This window comes from Lutjanus erythropterus, chromosome 8 (genome assembly GCF_056507025.1).
Source record: "Lutjanus erythropterus isolate fLutEry1 chromosome 8, fLutEry1.hap2, whole genome shotgun sequence".
NCBI lineage: Eukaryota > Metazoa > Chordata > Actinopteri > Lutjaniformes > Lutjanidae > Lutjanus > Lutjanus erythropterus.
In genome coordinates, this window is record NC_139324.1 from 9,633,288 (window position 1) to 9,645,836 (window position 12,549).

Consider the following 12,549-nt stretch of genomic DNA (forward strand, 5'->3'; position numbering starts at 1 on the left):
CACCACAACAGCCTGGTACAACAATCGCATTACTGCTGATGACCAATCCACCTGTCGGCCTCATACCCCATTTTGCCCTCACACATAGTAAAGATACTGAGATACTTGAACTCCTTTGCTTTGGACAGCAACTGACTCCCAAGACATCAGGACCAAGCCACCATTTGCTGGCAGAAAACCTTGGCCTCAGACTTGGAGGTGCTAATTCTCATCACAACCCCCCTCACACTTGGCTGCAAACCATCCCATCACGTGGTGAAAGTCTGATGAAGCCAGCAGCACTATATCATCTTCAAAAGCAGATGCAATTCTAAGGTCCCCAAACTGTTTTCTCCCCACAGCTACACCTTTAGATCCTGTCAGCAGATATCACAAAGAGAATCGGTAACAAGGGGGCAACCTTGGAGGAGCCCATCACCTGTGTTTGACTTTGTGCAAGAACACAGACACAGCTGAGTCTCACTTTGATTTTATAGGGTCTGGATGGCTCATAGCAAGAGCTTCTGCACTACATACTCTCACAGTACCGCCAACAGGACTCCCCAAGGGACACAGTCACAACTTTGCCCAGTCCACAATTCACGTGTAGACTAAATGAGCAAACTGCTATGGCGCCCCCAGCAGCCCTACAAAGGTAATGAGGTGGTTCACTGTTCCACGATCAGGATAGAATCCACACTGCTCCTCCTGTTCCGGAGGTTCTACAGTCGGTTGGAGCGTCCTCTCCAGCACCCTTGAAAACTTTCCCTGAACAGTTTGACACCCTGATAATTGGCGCACACCTGCCAGTCCTGCTTTTTAAAAATGAGAATTACCCCCCCGGTCTGCCACTCCACAGGTACTGTGGTACCAACCTCCGCGCAGCACTGAAGAGGTGTGTCCAAGACACCCCAACACTGTCCAGAACCTTCAGCATCTCAGGGTGAATCTCATCCACACCTGGCACTTTGCCACCAAGGAGCTTCTTGACTACCTCAGGTACCTCTGCTAGGGATATGGGTGAGGCTTCCCTTGAGCTGCCTTCTCCATAAAGGGCATGCTGGTCAGGTTCAGCTCTTCCTCAAAGTGCATTTTCCATCACTCAACAATATCCCAAGTCCGGGTCAGCAGTTGTCCTTTGTAGGATCTATTCTCTAAGACAAATGTCAGTTGTCTCCCACAGTGAAGATCAAATATATAACTGCTAACATAATGCTATGAAAATGGACAGACGAGACAGAGCTGCACAGCACAAAAGCAGCACCGTTCAGCAGTGAGCTATTCAGACCAAAAAAGGTGAAATATACACAAATCTTTGTCATTTATTTCTATGCATGCTGCTCAGAGTAGACCTAATAAGCAGCTCTTCTGGCAGCAGCATCACTCCTCTTATACTGTGCAAACAAAATGCAGGAGTGAGAGTCAGTAAGTATGATTAAGGGATGTTTCGTGGGTCTGTCACTCTTTAACTTTCTTGTAAATAGTAGGTTTTAAGGTTAGCTTACCTATGCAAAATTATGAATATAATTGTACCGCAGTACTGAAATTGTAGTAAAATAATTATACAGGGTTGCCAACACATTCTCATGCTACCTGAACAAATCTCACACCAAGTGAGAGGAAACCTCAAAGCAGTTCTTTCATGAAAAAATGTTAAATCCTGTCTGTGTGCACAGGATAAAGTCTAAACATGAAGCTTTTTTCCAGAGACCAAACCACGTTTGTGTGGCTTTAGGTGACACATTTGAGGTCACATATTTTTCAGAAATAAATAAAAAAAAAAACTCCTTTTGTCTATGTAGAATTTTGCCTCAATTTGCTCTTGAATTTCACATCTATGGCACAATGTGCATAGAGAACACAACATAACAAGTTAGGTCAGATAAATTTTAAGGTGATGTGACCCTAGAACACTTTGGAGGTGATCATATCAGCATCATCATATCAACATCATATGTTGGTATTTATCTTAGTTATTATTTTACTGTTGGTTAGTAGCTTAATTTAGCTCCCAAAGTGTCAGAAGATGGATTGACACAGGAGTCTTCTCAGTTAAATATGTGAAAGTACCTCTGACATAATCAATAAGAAAAATATGACAAATCCAAATAAAATAGTTCAGAAAATAATTAATTCCTATTTCTCTGTTTCTAGGCTGTTTTAGTTTAATAAAGTTTGTTTTCTAGACAATGTGTTGTTTTCCTTAATTTGCTTTTCATAGTGTTACTGTTTGAGGATACTTGCTAACTCCCCAGATTCTCCTGAGAGTCCCATTCTCCTCCCACCAGTCCTTTCACTTCGACAATTCGGCAACAAAATTACTCCATAAATTCACATGCCGGAAAACAGTCTCAGAAATTAACAATTTTATGGTGGAAGATCCCCAGATACCCTTTAGGCAATGATGTCTAGAGGTTGGCATGTATGCTGATGAACCATACTTGACTCGACTTTCAGTCTGTAATGGCTTTAAAATAGTAAATTTGGCTGCTGACCTTTTTAAATAAAATTCCTTGGAGTTGAGGAGTGATGACTCCAACCCCTGCAAGGGGTAATATCATGCAAGTAAGGCCAACTCATAAAGTTCACCGACCTCACCGATACTCAATCTCACTCCAAACTAAATAGAAAATTCGGCTGCCCTGGTAACCAGGACATTATTTCTGCAAAGGCCAACTGTTGTCGAGGTTTTGAAATATCATCATTTGATGGGTTGTGGTCAAACTGTGAGCTGCAGAATCCAACACGACTAAGCCACACTTGCAGCTCTATGAGGCTGGTGGTTTGAGCTAAATGCTAAAGTAAGCATGCTAACGTGAGGCTGCCACCCTGAAAGTTGAAGCATCAGTCAGAGACCTCTCAGTTGTCTGAAATTCTTCAAGTTAAGCAGTCTTTTATTTATTAATTTTGTCAGTCAGTGTGCATTAAAGCAATAGCTTTTCAAAGTTATAAATAAGGGGAATCATAAAATGTAATTTTATATTAGCTTCTGCACTTGATGATGAGAGAAGGTGAAACGAGTGGACACAGATCAATGCAACAGCATGGCAAGCTGTAAACTTAACAAACCAAATCTCTAAATGACCACAAACCACAAAGTAACTGTGATGGAAGTGGAGGAAGGTGAAAGAAATGCTGCACGCTCTGTGGTGCCCTGGGATTCAAAACCTGAACTATGAGCAGGAGGACACACACTATTTCTTTCTCTGACTGTGGAAATCTGATGTTTTCATAACACAGATGATGAAGAAAAGCATTAAAACATGAGTCTTACTGATAAAACATACTGATGTATGCTGAAATAGGAGTTTAACTGGAAAAAGGGACTGGAATTTTCATATTGAACAGCCAAATCCAATGTGTATGGCAAAATCTGAGTCAGGTACAGGCCTACAAACATGCTTACAATGACATGGTGATGTTTAGCAGGTATAATATTGACTATGGTCACCACCTTAGTGTAGCATGTTAGCAAGCTGACAATGGTAGTTAGAGCTAAACACAAGGCACAGCTGATGGCAAGGTAATTAGTCTGCTGGTATCTGGTCATAAACTTAAGTGTTGGACAAAATGTCATAGCAAGAGTGGATAAGTAAAACTCTGAGCTGCTGGGAGCTGTTTGCTAAAAAAAAAAATAAGATCATCAACAAAGTCTGTCCCCTGGGAATGATGTGTATCCGGGAATCCATCCAACATCCATCCATCAAACATACTGTTGCCTTTGCTAAAATTAATACAAAAGTGCAACACCAATATCTACACCTAAAAACAGTGTTAACAGTGTGCTTTGAAAAAAAGCTTACAGTGGATCAGTGGATCATCAAAGTCATTAGAATTTATCCTCTGGGAAACATGAATATCAGTATCAATATTTGACCCTAAACAAAAAATGTCAGTCTCATGGTAGCTAGATGAAAAGTCAAGAATTCGTCAAAGGCGCCACTATTCATCCTCTGAGGTTGAGGAATGTAGGTACAAAATATCATGGCAATCTATACTATCTAATTCAGTCCAGACCACAGCGGTTGACCACCCTTGCTATCTAATGCATGTTAATTTACACATTTCTGTAAGTAAGCAGAATACAAGAGACACAAGACCCAGGTTTATTTTAGGAAGGTCTAATAGGTCCCTAGGGAAGGTCAGTGTCCACAGGTCAAGACACCTGTCAGATGATAGCAGCCATTCAAGAGACCTATGACTTCTAGAGGCCTTTCCAGGAATCTGGGATGTATGGAAGTTGAACTTGAACCTAGAGGATGTGGTCAAGGAACAAGGAGCGGGACAAAAAATTGTCTTAGCTGATGCTAATGAGAAATGGTGATGAAAGAACTAAAAGTTAAAGTTGGTTAAGTTGTTTAATAGGAGTTATCAGTTGAAGCTGGTGAGTCTCTTGTCATGTGGTTATTCAATACAGGGGACTGTTACCTGAAAGTCCATTCAGGTATCGATCGTGGTGCAGGGCCACGGACAACGGATGGGGAGAGAAAAGGAGTTTGCCACGTGCGTCCAAAAAACATCTGGACCCTTTAACAGATGTGGAATCCATACCATCTGGAGAAGTGTTTCTGCTGACAGATCGCTTTGTGGCAAAGGTCTTCCTTGACGACAACACAGTTCAAGAGTGATGACAGATCAAGTTGTCAAACCACGAAGAGACTGAAGAAATAACAACTCTTAAATCTGCATATTTCTTCGATCGTCAAGAAAAATGTTAACAGCTTCTTCCAGCATCTATCGCAGTTTCTTCACTGGCTACTGATAGGTTGGAGCTAAACAACTCCCCCAAATTAGAATTGGCAGGAACGTGAACATGAACAAGATGTCAGATTCAATTATCTTAATGACATCAAAGTGCAAGTGGATAATCATTACATTATTACATTAAAGACTGTTCAGAGAGCTAGTACATCACATTTTAGTTTAAGGAACAACCATTCAACACCAGATTTGTAGTAAATTTAAGTTTGTTGTGTGATTTGTTAAAAACACAGTTTTGTGTGACATCATAGAGCAAAAAACACACAAAAAAACCCCAAGAACAATTTAGTTCATGTTTTGCCACTGATGTGCAACCATGCGTCTTCTTCCATGTACACTGAAGAGGTTAATGTCCATCTGACCACTGATGTAAATATTATTCCCCTGTGAATCTCCTTTATCTCATGAGGGCATAATGTTCGAGCTGCACATTGTAATCACTTAAACAACCAGCAGAGGATGATCACCTTGGGCCAGATTGACAGGTTGTTTGCGAAAATCCCTCTTGGGTCTACGGAAAGCAATGAAAAGCAATAAAATCAGCCAGTCTGGGACACGACGGCCAGCTGCTGAATGCTACCTGTCTTCACTTCTCCAGTGATTTATCCTTTCCGTCTGCACTCCGCTTGCTTTTTCACTTAGGGATGAGGAATCACTATTCCTACCCCAAAACTGACAGTCACCTCTGGGAAGCTATCATATGATTAATGACTTTGTAAAGCTACTGGAAGTTTGGAGACGGGACAAATTTGGTATTCACTCCAGATATGTTTACAAAATTCCTCAATGTCAGTGTTTGTTTGCGAGGAGGCTTTAGGTGACGAGTAAAAAATGTGGCCCTAAGCCATCCAAGGTCCAAGACAGCGAAGCATTGTCTCTCTGGGGACAGAGGGTTGACAGTGATGAAGAGTAGATGTTCCTCCAAGGAGACTAAGGGAGGGCAGATTATGGAAACCTCCTGTCTCCCGATGATATGCCTATGCTCTTAACACAGACGGATGTAGAGTAGTATCAGGTATGTGTCAAGAGGCCTGGATAGATTTTGACATATCAGAAATAACATTTATGGTACATTTTTACAGATTACTGTGCACAATTAATTTTACAAGAACCTCAGTTGAGTGACATTCATGCAGCAAGCAGGACTTTCCAGAATTTGGCCAAGGTGGATAAATCCACGAGACTGTCTGAACACAGACTTGAAATTTATTGATATTGAAGGAAATCCAACTATTTCAATATGTTTCAGCATGTTTTTGGCATATTTATTTGAAATTTTAACTGTGTTTATATCTAGGTTTGATTTTCTTGAAGCCTGAAAACATCACGTGACCTTGAAGCTTGGAGCTGTCACTGATATTCCTTGAAAGCAGATATTCCTTGAGCTGGACACCTTCAGCTATTTGCGCTGCGAATTTCACTTTAACTATAGACGTATTTTGCCATCTGCTACCCTAAAATTCCTCTTTTATTTAAAATGCATCCCTCCACGTAGCATATCTTGGAATATAACTTGAAAACTTGGTGTGGGAATTGTTGACAAGTGATTAAAAATTAAAAAGAGTAGACTTGATGGCCCCGTTGTGGATGCCCTTGACCCATGAAATTGAATGTAGTGTGGCTATAAATTCTCCAACAGTTGAGAACCTGTGGCTTTTTAACACCCATCACATTAGTGTGTGCCTGAAGCCCATAAAAAGAACTAAGTGGCTCTTCTGTGGTTGACAGAAAAGTGCACAGTCACAGCAAGGCACCACTACCAATTACCAGCTGAAAAACAAAAACTTAGATGCAGCAAAGATTTTATAGTTGGTCCCATATGGACCATGGTATGGTTAACAGGTTTAAGACGCTTGATTAAGTCCTTCTGTGAAGTTCTGTGTTGATGGTGAGAGCTGGGGTTTGCTGACAGATTTGTTTGCATCTGATTCAAAGTCTCTTTAATGGATGTTTCATTTCAGAGACAAATTACATGTTTTAAAGCTCTGTTAATCAGTGTTTTTATATTACCTTACAATAATTCAAATATCTGTCTAACTTGATGGGGTTCTCTTGTAGTGATGAACCCATAGAGTAATCACCCAATTCTGTAAGCCTACGCATGATTTTCGACAATATTTTGTTATTATTATTAGCCATGTTTCCACTAAAAGTACCCACAACTTTTAGTCCCAGGAACTATTTTTCATGGGTTCCTTCAGCCTGTTGTTGTCTGCGCTTCTACCACTTTCCTGCGACAATTAGGCAAATTAGATGTGTAAAAAAGCTGTTTTTACATATTATTTTTGAGTGCAATTACACAAAAATTATAACATCATTAGTTGTACAATACTGCAACATCAGTAAGCATGGAGGAAGTGTTCCATTGCTGTTCCATCTGTCATATGCTTTCTTCTGTAACTCAATGTCTCAAAGAATAATTAACCAGAAAAAAGGATTGTGCCTTTAAGATTTTAAAAATAGTGGCTGAAATAACAATGCTGCAAGTACCCGGCCAATCAGAAATGTTCAAAGCTGAAAGTTCCTGTACTTTTGGAAAGTACTACCCCCAGGCAGGGACTATTTAGGGGGTGAAATAGTGTCCCAGGAACTTAATGTAGAATCTGGTCCCTGTGTTGGAAATGTTCTGAGAACAGGAGAGTATTTCTTCATTGAAAGAACGAATGGCACTGAAGGCTTTTCTCCATGGATGAGATGTTTTCTCTCATCTCCCAACCTGCTTCTGCAAGAGTTTGGTTTACCAACTGGCTCCGTTGGTTCATACAGTTGGTTGAAGTTAGACGTGATATACAGATGGTTCATCCAATCACCTGATAAGTGCCCTTTTCCAAACATTTTCTAAGGATGACTTTCCAGATGGTTCTGTGTAACAAACCATCTGGCTTTCTTTGAAGCAGAGGTCAGCACAATGTGTGTTGTTTTTAGCATCTAATCGCAACAGCAACAAAGTTAGCGACTAGTTGGAGAGGATGGAAACAACGGTAAAAGGGAGAGTGAATAGACGACTTAGATCATCAAGTGTCCAGAAATGTGACTCCAAATGAATGCTACTGTTTCCCTGCATCTGCTGGATTTGTAAACAGGCAACTGTTTGCTAACACATTAGCATTACAACTTCATAAGTTGATAATACAGCGTGTGAGTCCATGTGTTGTAAAGTACTTCTTCCCATAAAGAAGAAAAAAAAAAAGAAAGAAGAATTCCATTAAAATGTTAGCTTACACCTTCCTAGAAAATCTGAATCATTCTTCATATGTACATTCTCCAGGACTGCAAGTCCTAGTCCAAAAATTGGCATACGGTTGGGTGATTGGACAAATATATCAACCACTGGCCAAGTCCATCACTGGTGTGTTTTTTAAACAGATTTTTGTCATTTTAGTTTCCTAATTTTGTGGTCTGCAGAGTGACAAGCGCTGCTTCATGACACACTCAGTGGTGTCATACACACCCACTGAGCCAGAGCTTTTTCTTTTTTCTTTTTTTTTTTTAGCAGAGGTGGTGATTGTTGGAACAGTGGGAAGAGAGGTGAGTTTTATTTTGTCTCTCTCTGTCAAGTTTAAATGAAGTTAACATGTTATTAAGGCAGTTAAGGCTTGTCTTAGTAAAAGATAGACACTTGAATTCAGAAGGTGTACTGTTGTATTCAGTGGTGGAAAGAGTACTGAAAACTGTACTCAAGTACAAGTACTGTTACATTGCTGAAATATTTCTCAATTACAAGTAAAAGTACTGATGTTAGAAATATACTTCAGTAGAAGTACAAAGTATTTGTTCTAAAAACTACTCAGGGTATTAGTTACTTTTAACCGTTGATTTCACAGTCACCCCTCCAAACTACGTTTGTAAATTTTGTGTGTTTTCCTGAACCAGTAGTTGAAAATGCTAACAACTGATTAATCATTAATAATTTATAAGATACATAACACATTTTATTTTCCTAATTTTCTGGGGGTTTTTTTCTTACTTTTTTTCATTTTAAGTCAAAGTTAAAGTTTCCTTTTTTTTAACAAATGGCTCCACTGGACAAAACAATATCAAATGAGATGCAGTTACTTCCATGACTATTGATTAAACATCAGTGAATACATTTCTAACTGGGAAAATGCTTAATGGCAATTAATCGATTAATGATTAATCATAACATCCTTACTCCAAATGTTTGCTGCAGCACCATTTTGTTTTGTTTTTCATCTGTATGTCTTTGTTTTCATTGGCTTGTTTGTGATCAGATGACCTGATTGGCTACAAAAATGCAGATGAAAGTTTCTGATATTAATTCAAATTGTACTCAGTGCTCAACTATGATTTTTAAAGTAACTAAGTAGATTACATGGTGAAATGAATACTTAAGTACAAGCAAAAGTACAGCCTTGAAAATCTACTCATAAAAGTACAAGTACCCCAAAAAGCTACTCAATTACAGTAATCTGAGTATTTGTAATTAGTCATTTCTACCCCGGTGGTATTTTTCTGTTTAATAAGGAAAACGGGTGAGAGATTTTTCCTTTCTTGATATTTTGCGTGTTCATTTTGTAGCGGCTTGCACACATCTCACTTTTTTTTTTTTTAAGGTGGGGTATGCAATACTTTGATTTTGAGCCATTACTATTTAAATTCTGGCACCTAACAACACAGAGAGATGCCACTTTAGATTAGTTGTGTAGCCTACTACTCTGTGTTTGCCTCCAACTAACACCGTGATGTAATCATGATGTCAGCCCAAAAAGTGTCTATGGGACTACATTTTTAACAGGTACTTAGTAATTGTAATATAATGATTTTAAATTGGTGATATATTGAATTCAAGCATTCCCAAAGGGATATAAAAATCCTTCTCTCCATATATTTTCACATTCCTAAACAGAAACAGGTGTTACTTGTACCCAATACTGGACAAGGTACTCTATGTGACTATTTCTCATAACAGTTCCAAAATTAGAGCGGGAAAGGGGTTAAATATAGTTCATGTCATTTTATTTTGGATTTGATGACTCTGTTAAAGAGCACTTTTACTTCTGGGTTGTTAGAGTGGTGTACAGTTGCCCTGGCTGCTGAATACAACCTGAGAAGCAGTAGCTCTGCACATTAGAGCAGTAATAGGAGAACAGATAACTATCTAGATGACGCTATATGTGAAACGAGTGTTCTTGTATCGAGGTTTGGATATTCAATATTTTGCATCCAATCCAAAACAGTTCTTTTTTCCATTCTTCGCCTTGGGTTAATAATTAGTAAATACCTCAATTTGGTTGCAGAAAATGTCAAATGAGTGAAACAGGTGGTTTAAAAGACAGCTGGCAAAATGAACCGTTGCTGACCTTTTAAACAGTGTGGTCACATGGTCAAAAGATGATCATCAGTTAATCCTCCCCAATTACTCTGATATGCCCCTTGGGTGCCGAAGGCAGCACGTACAGAGTAGATTCTGCTGCCGCACGCATTTCTGGACACAAGCAACTAAGGAGCACATATCCAACAGCGAGGAGTTTCAAACAAGAGTCCGTGCAGGAGCGAGGGGCAAAAAGCTGAGGGGAGAAGGGTGAAAGGAGGGACAGGGGTCCTCACTGGCATTTATCCCCTTCCCAGAGGCACTTTGCAGAGTGTTGGCCCTGCAGCAATGCCGAAGCCATCTGTGGGTTCTCTCAGCAGAGGCCATGTAAAACAAGACATGTGCTGTGGTTTGACCTTTCACAGTCCTAACTATAATATTATCATAAGATGAACGATCAGATTGCACTTTTCCCTGTGGTGGGATTCAATGTCCATATGAAAAGGTGATGAGTGAAAGCCTTGTGTGGCTATATGTATTCCTGTTCCAGTGTGGTGAAATCCTAGTTGTGTAATAACAAAACTGATTTTTCTATAATTCAATCCATTCTTCAGGTACCACTTCTTATCCTTACATTAGACCTACTGAAAATAATTGAAAGTTTATATCACTGTTTAAAAAATTTAGACATTAACTTCTGCCAGTCCTCTCTCTTATTTTTTAGTAGCAAAGCAGAGTCTAATTCAGTTTGTTTCCTCACAGGAAACCTCAAGGAACACTGAACACCAGAATGATGGCGTAACAGACTAATGTCTTTAGGAAGTAGCACTACTACAAGTTAGCGCAGTGTCAAGGATTTGCTAAACTTTGTGGTTGAAATTACAGTGCAAATCTCTGAAGCATTTAATGCAGCCAGGGATAATATACAACTATCTGTCAATACTAAAGGCCGAGCAGCTGGCACTAATTGAGGGAAAAGAATTATGGGTAGTAGCTGGCACAGTGTACATCTCTGGCTTGGAGCAATACCCATTCCAATGGTGCCACAATGAGGCTTAGGGGTAGTAAGATACTCTGGCTTTTGGACAGAAATCAAGTCAGGGAGTCAGATGTCACTCTGCAGGTTGAAGGCTGCTGTTGTTAATCCAAGAAAATGCAAACTATGCAAGAAATCAATTTACAAAACCAAAGCATGACACGTATAATTCTAACAGTTGCATGGAGCAAATCTGCATATCAAACTGTATCACCGGTGTTGTGAACAAGACAGGAGAATTTTTACTGTGCAAATTTGCATGCAAATGGTCATTTTGATTACGTGTCATTATGTCTGTTTGGGCAGCTGTTCCTGATACAACACAAACACTTTTCACTTATCAGGGTCTCAGTTATGTTGCACATCCTGGCTCATTTTTATTGAGTGACTGTAATGAGGTTGAAATGCCAGGTCTTTGTTGTTAGGAATCTGCTGACAAATGCCACTGGATTTACCATAAACTTGTGTGTGAGGCATTGTCTTTTCTCTACACCTACACAAAACTAGAGCTCAAATGATACGTCAGTGTATGTTGTCTGATATGCTCCAATATGAAAACACCTTTTCTTAAACAGAATAATGATAGACTACCTGTTTTTCCTAATGGATATTTTTTTTTTTTTCCTGGAACAAAAAGGGGAATAAACAACAGCAAAAACAAAATAACAACCACAAAAAATCATTTGTATTGCCTAAGTCTTCCCGGATTTTCACAATCAGTGGCTCCCTAGTGTTTTGTTCTATTTGTGTTTTTTAATTTATAGTTGAATTCCCAGTGATGTTTACTCCACTGTTTACTCCACTGTTTACTCCGCTCCACTGCATTGATGTCATTTTGACCAATAAAGTTTATTGTTAAACTGTTAAATTTCTTGTTTCCATTAGTGTTGCAGATTTGTGGGACCATTAGATTAGATTAGATTATATATTCTTACACAAACACATATAAAGAATATCAGAATCTAATTTTTTCCTCTCAATATTGGCATCTGCTTCAGCCCCAAAAATCCAGTATCTTAAGGCTGTACAAAAAACATCTGGATTTCTGTCAAAATTGAAACTCCTGCTATGGAACTAAGAAGCCATAAGAGCTCTTTAAAATCTATGTGAAAATCACACCGTACATTCGTATGTGAGTAAAACATGATTCAGGCTTGTCTTCAACTTTCAGCCACTGATAAACAACACGAGTTGCTCAAACAGCTACACAACAGTAGATTCATGGCTGAATATAATAGTTTGGCTGCAGCAATGTTAAATTAAATGTAATGTAATATATTCACTGGTGGAAGAAGTAATCAGATCCTTTACTTTAGTAAAAGTACTAAAACTACAATGTACAAGTACTCCGGTAAAAGCCCTGCAATCTAGCCCTTACACATAGGTATTATTAGCTAAATTTATTTAAAGTATCAGAAGTAAAAGTAGTCATTCTGCAGTTAAATGGTCCCCATTAGTGTTTTACTATTTATATGTATGAGATTTTGGATTCATATCACTG